Raw genomic sequence first — 14,277 nt, 5'->3', positions numbered from 1 at the left:
CTGCAAACTTGAGTTATAAAAGATGAATTCTGCCCTCCATGTGACAATGCCAGAAACCGAACCGGAGTTCTAGAGTGCATTTGGATGTCAATTCTGAACTCGCATGGGATTGCTAATACAACGGAGAGCTTGACATTCCCCTTCTGTGTACATTTGTGTGGAGGCAATGTTGGGCAAGGTGTTAAAATAGCGATTCTTCTCAATATCTCAGTTAGCCTTCTCTTCAGGAAGAGAGTGATTCATGAAAATCCATGCATTTCAAGGTTCTCCTTTACAAGCAGAACATGAATCATCAACTGTCTTTCAGATCTGGTCTTTCACTGGGCCGCAAACTACAGTTGTAAAAGGTGAATTCTGCCCTCCATTTGACGATGCCAGAAACCGAACCGGAGTACTAGAGTGCATTTGGATGTCAATTCTGAACTCGCATGGGATTCCTAATACAACGCACAACTTGACTTTCCCCTTCTGTGTACGTTTGCCAGGAGCCATGTTGGGCAAGGTGTTAAAATCGGGATTCTTCTCAATATCTCAGTTAGATTTCTCTTCAGGCAGAGAGAGATTCATGAAAATCCATGCATTTCAAGATTCTCCTTTAGAAACAGAACATGAATCATCAACTGTCTTTCAGATCTGGTCTTTCACTGGGCTGCAAACTTCCGTTGTAAAAGGTGAATTCTGCCCTCCATGTGACAATGCCAGAAACCGAACCGGAGTACTAGAGTGCATTTGGATGTCAATTCTGAACTCGCATGGGATTGCTAATACAACGGAGAGCTTGACATTCCCCTTCTGTGTACATTTGTGTGGAGGCAATGTTGGGCAAGGTGTTAAAATAGCGATTCTTCTCAATATCTCAGTTAGCTTTCTCTTCAGGCAGAGGGAGATTCATGAAAATCCATGCATTTCAAGATTCTCCTTTACAAGCAGAACATGAATCATCAGCTGTCTTTCAGATCTGGACTTTCACTGGGCTGCAAACTTCCGTTGTAAAAGGTGAATTCTACCCTCCATGTGACAATGCCAGAAACCGAACCGGAGTACTAGAGTGCATTTGGATGTCAATTCTGAACTCGCATGGGATTCCTAATACAACGCACAACTTGACTTTCCCCTTCTGTGTACGTTTGCCAGGAGCCATGTTCGGCAAGGTGTTAAAATAGCGATTCTTCTCAATATCTCAGTTAGCCTTCTCTTCAGGCAGAGAGAGATTCATGAAAGTCCATGCATTTCAAGATTCTCCTTTACAACCAGAACATGAATCATCAACTGTCTTTCAGATCTGGTCTTTCACTGGGCTGCAAACTTGAGTTATAAAAGATGAATTCTGCCCTCCATGTGACAATGCCAGAAACCGAACCGGAGTTCTAGAGTGCATTTGGATGTCAATTCTGAACTCGCATGGGATTGCTAATACAACGGAGAGCTTGACATTCCCCTTCTGTGTACATTTGTGTGGAGGCAATGTTGGGCAAGATGTTAAAATAGCGATTCTTCTCAATATCTCAGTTAGCCTTCTCTTCAGGAAGAGAGTGATTCATGAAAATCCATGCATTTCAAGGTTCTCCTTTACAAGCAGAACATGAATCATCAACTGTCTTTCAGATCTGGTCTTTCACTGGGCCGCAAACTACAGTTGTAAAAGGTGAATTCTGCCCTCCATGTGACGATGCCAGAAACCGAACCGGAGTACTAGAGTGCATTTGGATGTCAATTCTGAACTCGCATGGGATTCCTAATACAACGCACAACTTGACTTTCCCCTTCTGTGTACGTTTGCCAGGAGCCATGTTGGGCAAGGTGTTAAAATAGCGATTCTTCTCAATATCTCAGTTAGCCTTCTCTTCAGGCAGAGAGAGATTCATGAAAGTCCATGCATTTCAAGATTCTCCTTTACAACCAGAACATGAATCATCAACTGTCTTTCAGATCTGGTCTTTCACTGGGCTGCAAACCTGAGTTATAAAAGATGAATTCTGCCCTCCATGTGACAATGCCAGAAACCGAACCGGAGTTCTAGAGTGCATTTGGATGTCAATTCTGAACTCGCATTGGATTGCTAATACAACGGAGAGCTTGACATTCCCCTTCTGTGTACATTTGTGTGGAGGCAATGTTGGGCAAGGTGTTAAAATTGCGATTCTTCTCAATATCTCAGTTAGCTTTCTCTTCAGGCAGAGAGAGATTCATGAAAATCCATGCATTTCAAGATTCTCCTTTACAAGCAGAACATGAATCATCAGCTGTCTTTCAGATCTGGTCTTTCACTGGGCTGCAAACTTCCGTTGTAAAAGGTGAATTCTGCCCTCCATGTGACAATGCCAGAAACCGAACCGGTGTACTAGAGTGCATTTGGATGTCAATTCTGAACTCGCATGGGATTGCTAATACAACGGAGAGCTTGACATTCCCCTTCTGTGTACATTTGTGTGGAGGCAATGTTGGGCAAGGTGTTAAAATAGCGATTCTTCTCAATATCTCAGTTAGCTTTCTCTTCAGGCAGAGAGAGATTCATGAAAATCCATGCATTTCAAGATTCTCCTTTACAAACAGAGCATGAATCATCAACTGTCTTTCAGATCTGGTCTTTAACTGGGCTGCAAACTTCAGTTGTAAAAGGTGAATTCTGCCCTCCATGTGACAATGCCAGAAACCGAACCGGAGTACTAGAGTGCATTTGGATGTCAATTCTGAACTCGCATGGGATTCCTAATACAACGCACAACTTGACTTTCCCCTTCTGTGTACGTTTGCCAGGAGCCATGTTCGGCAAGGTGTTAAAATAGCGATTCTTCTCAATATCTCAGTTAGCCTTCTCTTCAGGCAGAGAGAGATTCATGAAAGTCCATGCATTTCAAGATTCTCCTTTACAACCAGAACATGAATCATCAACTGTCTTTCAGATCTGGTCTTTCACTGGGCTGCAAACTTGAGTTATAAAAGATGAATTCTGCCCTCCATGTGACAATGCCAGAAACCGAACCGGAGTTCTAGAGTGCATTTGGATGTCAATTCTGAACTCGCATGGGATTGCTAATACAACGGAGAGCTTGACATTCCCCTTCTGTGTACATTTGTGTGGAGGCAATGTTGGGCAAGATGTTAAAATAGCGATTCTTCTCAATATCTCAGTTAGCCTTCTCTTCAGTAAGAGAGTGATTCATGAAAATCCATGCATTTCAAGGTTCTCCTTTACAAGCAGAACATGAATCATCAACTGTCTTTCAGATCTGGTCTTTCACTGGGCCGCAAACTACAGTTGTAAAAGGTGAATTCTGCCCTCCATGTGACGATGCCAGAAACCGAACCGGAGTACTAGAGTGCATTTGGATGTCAATTCTGAACTCGCATGGGATTCCTAATACAACGCACAACTTGACTTTCCCCTTCTGTGTACGTTTGCCAGGAGCCATGTTGGGCAAGGTGTTAAAATAGCGATTCTTCTCAATATCTCAGTTAGCCTTCTCTTCAGGCAGAGAGAGATTCATGAAAGTCCATGCATTTCAAGATTCTCCTTTACAACCAGAACATGAATCATCAACTGTCTTTCAGATCTGGTCTTTCACTGGGCTGCAAACCTGAGTTATAAAAGATGAATTCTGCCCTCCATGTGACAATGCCAGAAACCGAACCGGAGTTCTAGTGCATTTGGATGTCAATTCTGAACTCGCATTGGATTGCTAATACAACGGAGAGCTTGACATTCCCCTTCTGTGTACATTTGTGTGGAGGCAATGTTGGGCAAGGTGTTAAAATAGCGATTCTTCTCAATATCTCAGTTAGCTTTCTCTTCAGGCAGAGAGAGATTCATGAAAATCCATGCATTTCAAGATTCTCCTTTACAAGCAGAACATGAATCATCAGCTGTCTTTCAGATCTGGTCTTTCACTGGGCTGCAAACTTCCGTTGTAAAAGGTGAATTCTGCCCTCCATGTGACAATGCCAGAAACCGAACCGGTGTACTAGAGTGCATTTGGATGTCAATTCTGAACTCGCATGGGATTGCTAATACAACGGAGAGCTTGACATTCCCCTTCTGTGTACATTTGTGTGGAGGCAATGTTGGGCAAGGTGTTAAAATAGCGATTCTTCTCAATATCTCAGTTAGCTTTCTCTTCAGGCAGAGAGAGATTCATGAAAATCCATGCATTTCAAGATTCTCCTTTACAAACAGAGCATGAATCATCAACTGTCTTTCAGATCTGGTCTTTAACTGGGCTGCAAACTTCAGTTGTAAAAGGTGAATTCTGCCCTCCATGTGACAATGCCAGAAACCGAACCGGAGTACTAGAGTGCATTTGGATGTCAATTCTGAACTCGCATGGGATTCCTAATACAACGCACAACTTGACTTTCCCCTTCTGTGTACGTTTGCCCGGAGCCATGTTCGGCAAGGTGTTAAAATCGCGATTCTTCTCAATATCTCAGTTAGATTTCTCTTCAGGCAGAGAGAGATTCATGAAAATCCATGCATTTCAAGATTCTCCTTTAGAAACAGAACATGAATCATCAACTGTCTTTCAGATCTGGTCTTTCACTGGGCTGCAAACTTGAGTTATAAAAGGTGAATTCTGCCCTCCATGTGACAATGCCAGAAACCGAACCGGAGTACTAGAGTGCATTTGGATGTCAATTCTGAACTCGCATGGGATTGCTAATACAACGGAGAGCTTGACATTCCCCTTCTGTGTACATTTGTGTGGAGGCAATGTTGGGCAAGGTGTTAAAATAGCGATTCTTCTCAATATCTCAGTTAGCTTTCTCTTCAGGCAGAGAGAGATTCATGAAAATCCATGCATTTCAAGATTCTCCTTTACAAGCAGAACATGAATCATCAGCTGTCTTTCAGATCTGGTCTTTCACTGGGCTGCAAACTTCCGTTGTAAAAGGTGAATTCTGCCCTCCATGTGACAATGCCAGAAACCGAACCGGAGTACTAGAGTGCATTTGGATGTCAATTCTGAACTCGCATGGGATTCCTAATACAACGCACAACTTGACTTTCCCCTTCTGTGTACGTTTGCCAGGAGCCATGTTGGGCAAGGTGTTAAAATAGCGATTCTTCTCAATATCTCAGTTAGCCTTCTCTTCAGGCAGAGAGAGATTCATGAAAGTCCATGCATTTCAAGATTCTCCTTTACAACCAGAACATGAATCATCAACTGTCTTTCAGATCTGGTCTTTCACTGGGCTGCAAACCTGAGTTATAAAAGATGAATTCTGCCCTCCATGTGACAATGCCAGAAACCGAACCGGAGTTCTAGAGTGCATTTGGATGTCAATTCTGAACTCGCATTGGATTGCTAATACAACGGAGAGCTTGACATTCCCCTTCTGTGTACATTTGTGTGGAGGCAATGTTGGGCAAGGTGTTAAAATAGCGATTCTTCTCAATATCTCAGTTAGCTTTCTCTTCAGGCAGAGAGAGATTCATGAAAATCCATGCATTTCAAGATTCTCCTTTACAAGCAGAACATGAATCATCAGCTGTCTTTCAGATCTGGTCTTTCACTGGGCTGCAAACTTCCGTTGTAAAAGGTGAATTCTGCCCTCCATGTGACAATGCCAGAAACCGAACCGGTGTACTAGAGTGCATTTGGATGTCAATTCTGAACTCGCATGGGATTGCTAATACAACGGAGAGCTTGACATTCCCCTTCTGTGTACATTTGTGTGGAGGCAATGTTGGGCAAGGTGTTAAAATAGCGATTCTTCTCAATATCTCAGTTAGCTTTCTCTTCAGGCAGAGAGAGATTCATGAAAATCCATGCATTTCAAGATTCTCCTTTACAAACAGAGCATGAATCATCAACTGTCTTTCAGATCTGGTCTTTAACTGGGCTGCAAACTTCAGTTGTAAAAGGTGAATTCTGCCCTCCATGTGACAATGCCAGAAACCGAACCGGAGTACTAGAGTGCATTTGGATGTCAATTCTGAACTCGCATGGGATTCCTAATACAACGCACAACTTGACTTTCCCCTTCTGTGTACGTTTGCCCGGAGCCATGTTCGGCAAGGTGTTAAAATCGCGATTCTTCTCAATATCTCAGTTAGATTTCTCTTCAGGCAGAGAGAGATTCATGAAAATCCATGCATTTCAAGATTCTCCTTTAGAAACAGAACATGAATCATCAACTGTCTTTCAGATCTGGTCTTTCACTGGGCTGCAAACTTGAGTTATAAAAGGTGAATTCTGCCCTCCATGTGACAATGCCAGAAACCGAACCGGAGTACTAGAGTGCATTTGGATGTCAATTCTGAACTCGCATGGGATTGCTAATACAACGGAGAGCTTGACATTCCCCTTCTGTGTACATTTGTGTGGAGGCAATGTTGGGCAAGGTGTTAAAATAGCGATTCTTCTCAATATCTCAGTTAGCTTTCTCTTCAGGCAGAGAGAGATTCATGAAAATCCATGCATTTCAAGATTCTCCTTTACAAGCAGAACATGAATCATCAGCTGTCTTTCAGATCTGGTCTTTCACTGGGCTGCAAACTTCCGTTGTAAAAGGTGAATTCTGCCCTCCATGTGACAATGCCAGAAACCGAACCGGAGTACTAGAGTGCATTTGGATGTCAATTCTGAACTCGCATGGGATTCCTAATACAACGCACAACTTGACTTTCCCCTTCTGTGTACGTTTGCCAGGAGCCATGTTGGGCAAGGTGTTAAAATAGCGATTCTTCTCAATATCTCAGTTAGCCTTCTCTTCAGGCAGAGAGAGATTCATGAAAGTCCATGCATTTCAAGATTCTCCTTTACAACCAGAACATGAATCATCAACTGTCTTTCAGATCTGGTCTTTCACTGGGCTGCAAACCTGAGTTATAAAAGATGAATTCTGCCCTCCATGTGACAATGCCAGAAACCGAACCGGAGTTCTAGAGTGCATTTGGATGTCAATTCTGAACTCGCATTGGATTGCTAATACAACGGAGAGCTTGACATTCCCCTTCTGTGTACATTTGTGTGGAGGCAATGTTGGGCAAGGTGTTAAAATAGCGATTCTTCTCAATATCTCAGTTAGCTTTCTCTTCAGGCAGAGAGAGATTCATGAAAATCCATGCATTTCAAGATTCTCCTTTACAAGCAGAACATGAATCATCAGCTGTCTTTCAGATCTGGTCTTTCACTGGGCTGCAAACTTCAGTTGTAAAAGGTGAATTCTGCCCTCCATGTGACAATGCCAGAAACCGAACCGGTGTACTAGAGTGCATTTGGATGTCAATTCTGAACTCGCATGGGATTGCTAATACAACGGAGAGCTTGACATTCCCCTTCTGTGTACATTTGTGTGGAGGCAATGTTGGGCAAGGTGTTAAAATAGCGATTCTTCTCAATATCTCAGTTAGCTTTCTCTTCAGGCAGAGAGAGATTCATGAAAATCCATGCATTTCAAGATTCTCCTTTACAAACAGAGCATGAATCATCAACTGTCTTTCAGATCTGGTCTTTAACTGGGCTGCAAACTTCAGTTGTAAAAGGTGAATTCTGCCCTCCATGTGACAATGCCAGAAACCGAACCGGAGTACTAGAGTGCATTTGGATGTCAATTCTGAACTCGCATGGGATTCCTAATACAACGCACAACTTGACTTTCCCCTTCTGTGTACGTTTGCCCGGAGCCATGTTCGGCAAGGTGTTAAAATCGCGATTCTTCTCAATATCTCAGTTAGATTTCTCTTCAGGCAGAGAGAGATTCATGAAAATCCATGCATTTCAAGATTCTCCTTTAGAAACAGAACATGAATCATCAACTGTCTTTCAGATCTGGTCTTTCACTGGGCTGCAAACTTGAGTTATAAAAGGTGAATTCTGCCCTCCATGTGACAATGCCAGAAACCGAACCGGAGTACTAGAGTGCATTTGGATGTCAATTCTGAACTCGCATGGGATTGCTAATACAACGGAGAGCTTGACATTCCCCTTCTGTGTACATTTGTGTGGAGGCAATGTTGGGCAAGGTGTTAAAATAGCGATTCTTCTCAATATCTCAGTTAGCTTTCTCTTCAGGCAGAGGGAGATTCATGAAAATCCATGCATTTCAAGATTCTCCTTTACAAGCAGAACATGAATCATCAGCTGTCTTTCAGATCTGGACTTTCACTGGGCTGCAAACTTCCGTTGTAAAAGGTGAATTCTGCCCTCCATGTGACAATGCCAGAAACCGAACCGGAGTACTAGAGTGCATTTGGATGTCAATTCTGAACTCGCATGGGATTCCTAATACAACGCACAACTTGACTTTCCCCTTCTGTGTACGTTTGCCAGGAGCCATGTTCGGCAAGGTGTTAAAATAGCGATTCTTCTCAATATCTCAGTTAGCCTTCTCTTCAGGCAGAGAGAGATTCATGAAAGTCCATGCATTTCAAGATTCTCCTTTACAACCAGAACATGAATCATCAACTGTCTTTCAGATCTGGTCTTTCACTGGGCTGCAAACTTGAGTTATAAAAGATGAATTCTGCCCTCCATGTGACAATGCCAGAAACCGAACCGGAGTTCTAGAGTGCATTTGGATGTCAATTCTGAACTCGCATGGGATTGCTAATACAACGGAGAGCTTGACATTCCCCTTCTGTGTACATTTGTGTGGAGGCAATGTTGGGCAAGATGTTAAAATAGCGATTCTTCTCAATATCTCAGTTAGCCTTCTCTTCAGGAAGAGAGTGATTCATGAAAATCCATGCATTTCAAGGTTCTCCTTTACAAGCAGAACATGAATCATCAACTGTCTTTCAGATCTGGTCTTTCACTGGGCCGCAAACTACAGTTGTAAAAGGTGAATTCTGCCCTCCATGTGACGATGCCAGAAACCGAACCGGAGTACTAGAGTGCATTTGGATGTCAATTCTGAACTCGCATGGGATTCCTAATACAACGCACAACTTGACTTTCCCCTTCTGTGTACGTTTGCCAGGAGCCATGTTGGGCAAGGTGTTAAAATAGCGATTCTTCTCAATATCTCAGTTAGCCTTCTCTTCAGGCAGAGAGAGATTCATGAAAGTCCATGCATTTCAAGATTCTCCTTTACAACCAGAACATGAATCATCAACTGTCTTTCAGATCTGGTCTTTCACTGGGCTGCAAACCTGAGTTATAAAAGATGAATTCTGCCCTCCATGTGACAATGCCAGAAACCGAACCGGAGTTCTAGAGTGCATTTGGATGTCAATTCTGAACTCGCATTGGATTGCTAATACAACGGAGAGCTTGACATTCCCCTTCTGTGTACATTTGTGTGGAGGCAATGTTGGGCAAGGTGTTAAAATTGCGATTCTTCTCAATATCTCAGTTAGCTTTCTCTTCAGGCAGAGAGAGATTCATGAAAATCCATGCATTTCAAGATTCTCCTTTACAAGCAGAACATGAATCATCAGCTGTCTTTCAGATCTGGTCTTTCACTGGGCTGCAAACTTCCGTTGTAAAAGGTGAATTCTGCCCTCCATGTGACAATGCCAGAAACCGAACCGGTGTACTAGAGTGCATTTGGATGTCAATTCTGAACTCGCATGGGATTGCTAATACAACGGAGAGCTTGACATTCCCCTTCTGTGTACATTTGTGTGGAGGCAATGTTGGGCAAGGTGTTAAAATAGCGATTCTTCTCAATATCTCAGTTAGCTTTCTCTTCAGGCAGAGAGAGATTCATGAAAATCCATGCATTTCAAGATTCTCCTTTACAAACAGAGCATGAATCATCAACTGTCTTTCAGATCTGGTCTTTAACTGGGCTGCAAACTTCAGTTGTAAAAGGTGAATTCTGCCCTCCATGTGACAATGCCAGAAACCGAACCGGAGTACTAGAGTGCATTTGGATGTCAATTCTGAACTCGCATGGGATTCCTAATACAACGCACAACTTGACTTTCCCCTTCTGTGTACGTTTGCCAGGAGCCATGTTCGGCAAGGTGTTAAAATAGCGATTCTTCTCAATATCTCAGTTAGCCTTCTCTTCAGGCAGAGAGAGATTCATGAAAGTCCATGCATTTCAAGATTCTCCTTTACAACCAGAACATGAATCATCAACTGTCTTTCAGATCTGGTCTTTCACTGGGCTGCAAACTTGAGTTATAAAAGATGAATTCTGCCCTCCATGTGACAATGCCAGAAACCGAACCGGAGTTCTAGAGTGCATTTGGATGTCAATTCTGAACTCGCATGGGATTGCTAATACAACGGAGAGCTTGACATTCCCCTTCTGTGTACATTTGTGTGGAGGCAATGTTGGGCAAGATGTTAAAATAGCGATTCTTCTCAATATCTCAGTTAGCCTTCTCTTCAGTAAGAGAGTGATTCATGAAAATCCATGCATTTCAAGGTTCTCCTTTACAAGCAGAACATGAATCATCAACTGTCTTTCAGATCTGGTCTTTCACTGGGCCGCAAACTACAGTTGTAAAAGGTGAATTCTGCCCTCCATGTGACGATGCCAGAAACCGAACCGGAGTACTAGAGTGCATTTGGATGTCAATTCTGAACTCGCATGGGATTCCTAATACAACGCACAACTTGACTTTCCCCTTCTGTGTACGTTTGCCAGGAGCCATGTTGGGCAAGGTGTTAAAATAGCGATTCTTCTCAATATCTCAGTTAGCCTTCTCTTCAGGCAGAGAGAGATTCATGAAAGTCCATGCATTTCAAGATTCTCCTTTACAACCAGAACATGAATCATCAACTGTCTTTCAGATCTGGTCTTTCACTGGGCTGCAAACCTGAGTTATAAAAGATGAATTCTGCCCTCCATGTGACAATGCCAGAAACCGAACCGGAGTTCTAGTGCATTTGGATGTCAATTCTGAACTCGCATTGGATTGCTAATACAACGGAGAGCTTGACATTCCCCTTCTGTGTACATTTGTGTGGAGGCAATGTTGGGCAAGGTGTTAAAATAGCGATTCTTCTCAATATCTCAGTTAGCTTTCTCTTCAGGCAGAGAGAGATTCATGAAAATCCATGCATTTCAAGATTCTCCTTTACAAGCAGAACATGAATCATCAGCTGTCTTTCAGATCTGGTCTTTCACTGGGCTGCAAACTTCCGTTGTAAAAGGTGAATTCTGCCCTCCATGTGACAATGCCAGAAACCGAACCGGTGTACTAGAGTGCATTTGGATGTCAATTCTGAACTCGCATGGGATTGCTAATACAACGGAGAGCTTGACATTCCCCTTCTGTGTACATTTGTGTGGAGGCAATGTTGGGCAAGGTGTTAAAATAGCGATTCTTCTCAATATCTCAGTTAGCTTTCTCTTCAGGCAGAGAGAGATTCATGAAAATCCATGCATTTCAAGATTCTCCTTTACAAACAGAGCATGAATCATCAACTGTCTTTCAGATCTGGTCTTTAACTGGGCTGCAAACTTCAGTTGTAAAAGGTGAATTCTGCCCTCCATGTGACAATGCCAGAAACCGAACCGGAGTACTAGAGTGCATTTGGATGTCAATTCTGAACTCGCATGGGATTGCTAATACAACGGAGAGCTTGACATTCCCCTTCTGTGTACGTTTGCCCGGAGCCATGTTCGGCAAGGTGTTAAAATCGCGATTCTTCTCAATATCTCAGTTAGATTTCTCTTCAGGCAGAGAGAGATTCATGAAAATCCATGCATTTCAAGATTCTCCTTTAGAAACAGAACATGAATCATCAACTGTCTTTCAGATCTGGTCTTTCACTGGGCTGCAAACTTGAGTTATAAAAGGTGAATTCTGCCCTCCATGTGACAATGCCAGAAACCGAACCGGAGTACTAGAGTGCATTTGGATGTCAATTCTGAACTCGCATGGGATTGCTAATACAACGGAGAGCTTGACATTCCCCTTCTGTGTACATTTGTGTGGAGGCAATGTTGGGCAAGGTGTTAAAATAGCGATTCTTCTCAATATCTCAGTTAGCTTTCTCTTCAGGCAGAGAGAGATTCATGAAAATCCATGCATTTCAAGATTCTCCTTTACAAGCAGAACATGAATCATCAGCTGTCTTTCAGATCTGGTCTTTCACTGGGCTGCAAACTTCCGTTGTAAAAGGTGAATTCTGCCCTCCATGTGACAATGCCAGAAACCGAACCGGAGTACTAGAGTGCATTTGGATGTCAATTCTGAACTCGCATGGGATTCCTAATACAACGCACAACTTGACTTTCCCCTTCTGTGTACGTTTGCCAGGAGCCATGTTGGGCAAGGTGTTAAAATAGCGATTCTTCTCAATATCTCAGTTAGCCTTCTCTTCAGGCAGAGAGAGATTCATGAAAGTCCATGCATTTCAAGATTCTCCTTTACAACCAGAACATGAATCATCAACTGTCTTTCAGATCTGGTCTTTCACTGGGCTGCAAACCTGAGTTATAAAAGATGAATTCTGCCCTCCATGTGACAATGCCAGAAACCGAACCGGAGTTCTAGAGTGCATTTGGATGTCAATTCTGAACTCGCATTGGATTGCTAATACAACGGAGAGCTTGACATTCCCCTTCTGTGTACATTTGTGTGGAGGCAATGTTGGGCAAGGTGTTAAAATAGCGATTCTTCTCAATATCTCAGTTAGCTTTCTCTTCAGGCAGAGAGAGATTCATGAAAATCCATGCATTTCAAGATTCTCCTTTACAAGCAGAACATGAATCATCAGCTGTCTTTCAGATCTGGTCTTTCACTGGGCTGCAAACTTCAGTTGTAAAAGGTGAATTCTGCCCTCCATGTGACAATGCCAGAAACCGAACCGGTGTACTAGAGTGCATTTGGATGTCAATTCTGAACTCGCATGGGATTGCTAATACAACGGAGAGCTTGACATTCCCCTTCTGTGTACATTTGTGTGGAGGCAATGTTGGGCAAGGTGTTAAAATAGCGATTCTTCTCAATATCTCAGTTAGCTTTCTCTTCAGGCAGAGAGAGATTCATGAAAATCCATGCATTTCAAGATTCTCCTTTACAAGCAGAACATGAATCATCAGCTGTCTTTCAGATCTGGTCTTTCACTGGGCTGCAAACTTCCGTTGTAAAAGGTGAATTCTGCCCTCCATGTGACAATGCCAGAAACCGAACCGGAGTACTAGAGTGCATTTGGATGTCAATTCTGAACTCGCATGGGATTCCTAATACAACGCACAACTTGACTTTCCCCTTCTGTGTACGTTTGCCAGGAGCCATGTTGGGCAAGGTGTTAAAATAGCGATTCTTCTCAATATCTCAGTTAGCCTTCTCTTCAGGCAGAGAGAGATTCATGAAAGTCCATGCATTTCAAGATTCTCCTTTACAACCAGAACATGAATCATCAACTGTCTTTCAGATCTGGTCTTTCACTGGGCTGCAAACCTGAGTTATAAAAGATGAATTCTGCCCTCCATGTGACAATGCCAGAAACCGAACCGGAGTTCTAGAGTGCATTTGGATGTCAATTCTGAACTCGCATTGGATTGCTAATACAACGGAGAGCTTGACATTCCCCTTCTGTGTACATTTGTGTGGAGGCAATGTTGGGCAAGGTGTTAAAATAGCGATTCTTCTCAATATCTCAGTTAGCTTTCTCTTCAGGCAGAGAGAGATTCATGAAAATCCATGCATTTCAAGATTCTCCTTTACAAGCAGAACATGAATCATCAGCTGTCTTTCAGATCTGGTCTTTCACTGGGCTGCAAACTTCAGTTGTAAAAGGTGAATTCTGCCCTCCATGTGACAATGCCAGAAACCGAACCGGTGTACTAGAGTGCATTTGGATGTCAATTCTGAACTCGCATGGGATTGCTAATACAACGGAGAGCTTGACATTCCCCTTCTGTGTACATTTGTGTGGAGGCAATGTTGGGCAAGGTGTTAAAATAGCGATTCTTCTCAATATCTCAGTTAGCTTTCTCTTCAGGCAGAGAGAGATTCATGAAAATCCATGCATTTCAAGATTCTCCTTTACAAACAGAGCATGAATCATCAACTGTCTTTCAGATCTGGTCTTTAACTGGGCTGCAAACTTCAGTTGTAAAAGGTGAATTCTGCCCTCCATGTGACAATGCCAGAAACCGAACCGGAGTACTAGAGTGCATTTGGATGTCAATTCTGAACTCGCATGGGATTCCTAATACAACGCACAACTTGACTTTCCCCTTCTGTGTACGTTTGCCCGGAGCCATGTTCGGCAAGGTGTTAAAATCGCGATTCTTCTCAATATCTCAGTTAGATTTCTCTTCAGGCAGAGAGAGATTCATGAAAATCCATGCATTTCAAGATTCTCCTTTAGAAACAGAACATGAATCATCAACTGTCTTTCAGATCTGGTCTTTCACTGG

This window comes from Candoia aspera, chromosome 14 (assembly GCF_035149785.1).
Source record: "Candoia aspera isolate rCanAsp1 chromosome 14, rCanAsp1.hap2, whole genome shotgun sequence".
Taxonomy (NCBI): Eukaryota; Metazoa; Chordata; class Lepidosauria; order Squamata; family Boidae; genus Candoia; species Candoia aspera.
The sequence above is the reverse complement of the archived record's forward strand: the minus strand, read 5'-3'. Positions refer to the sequence as shown.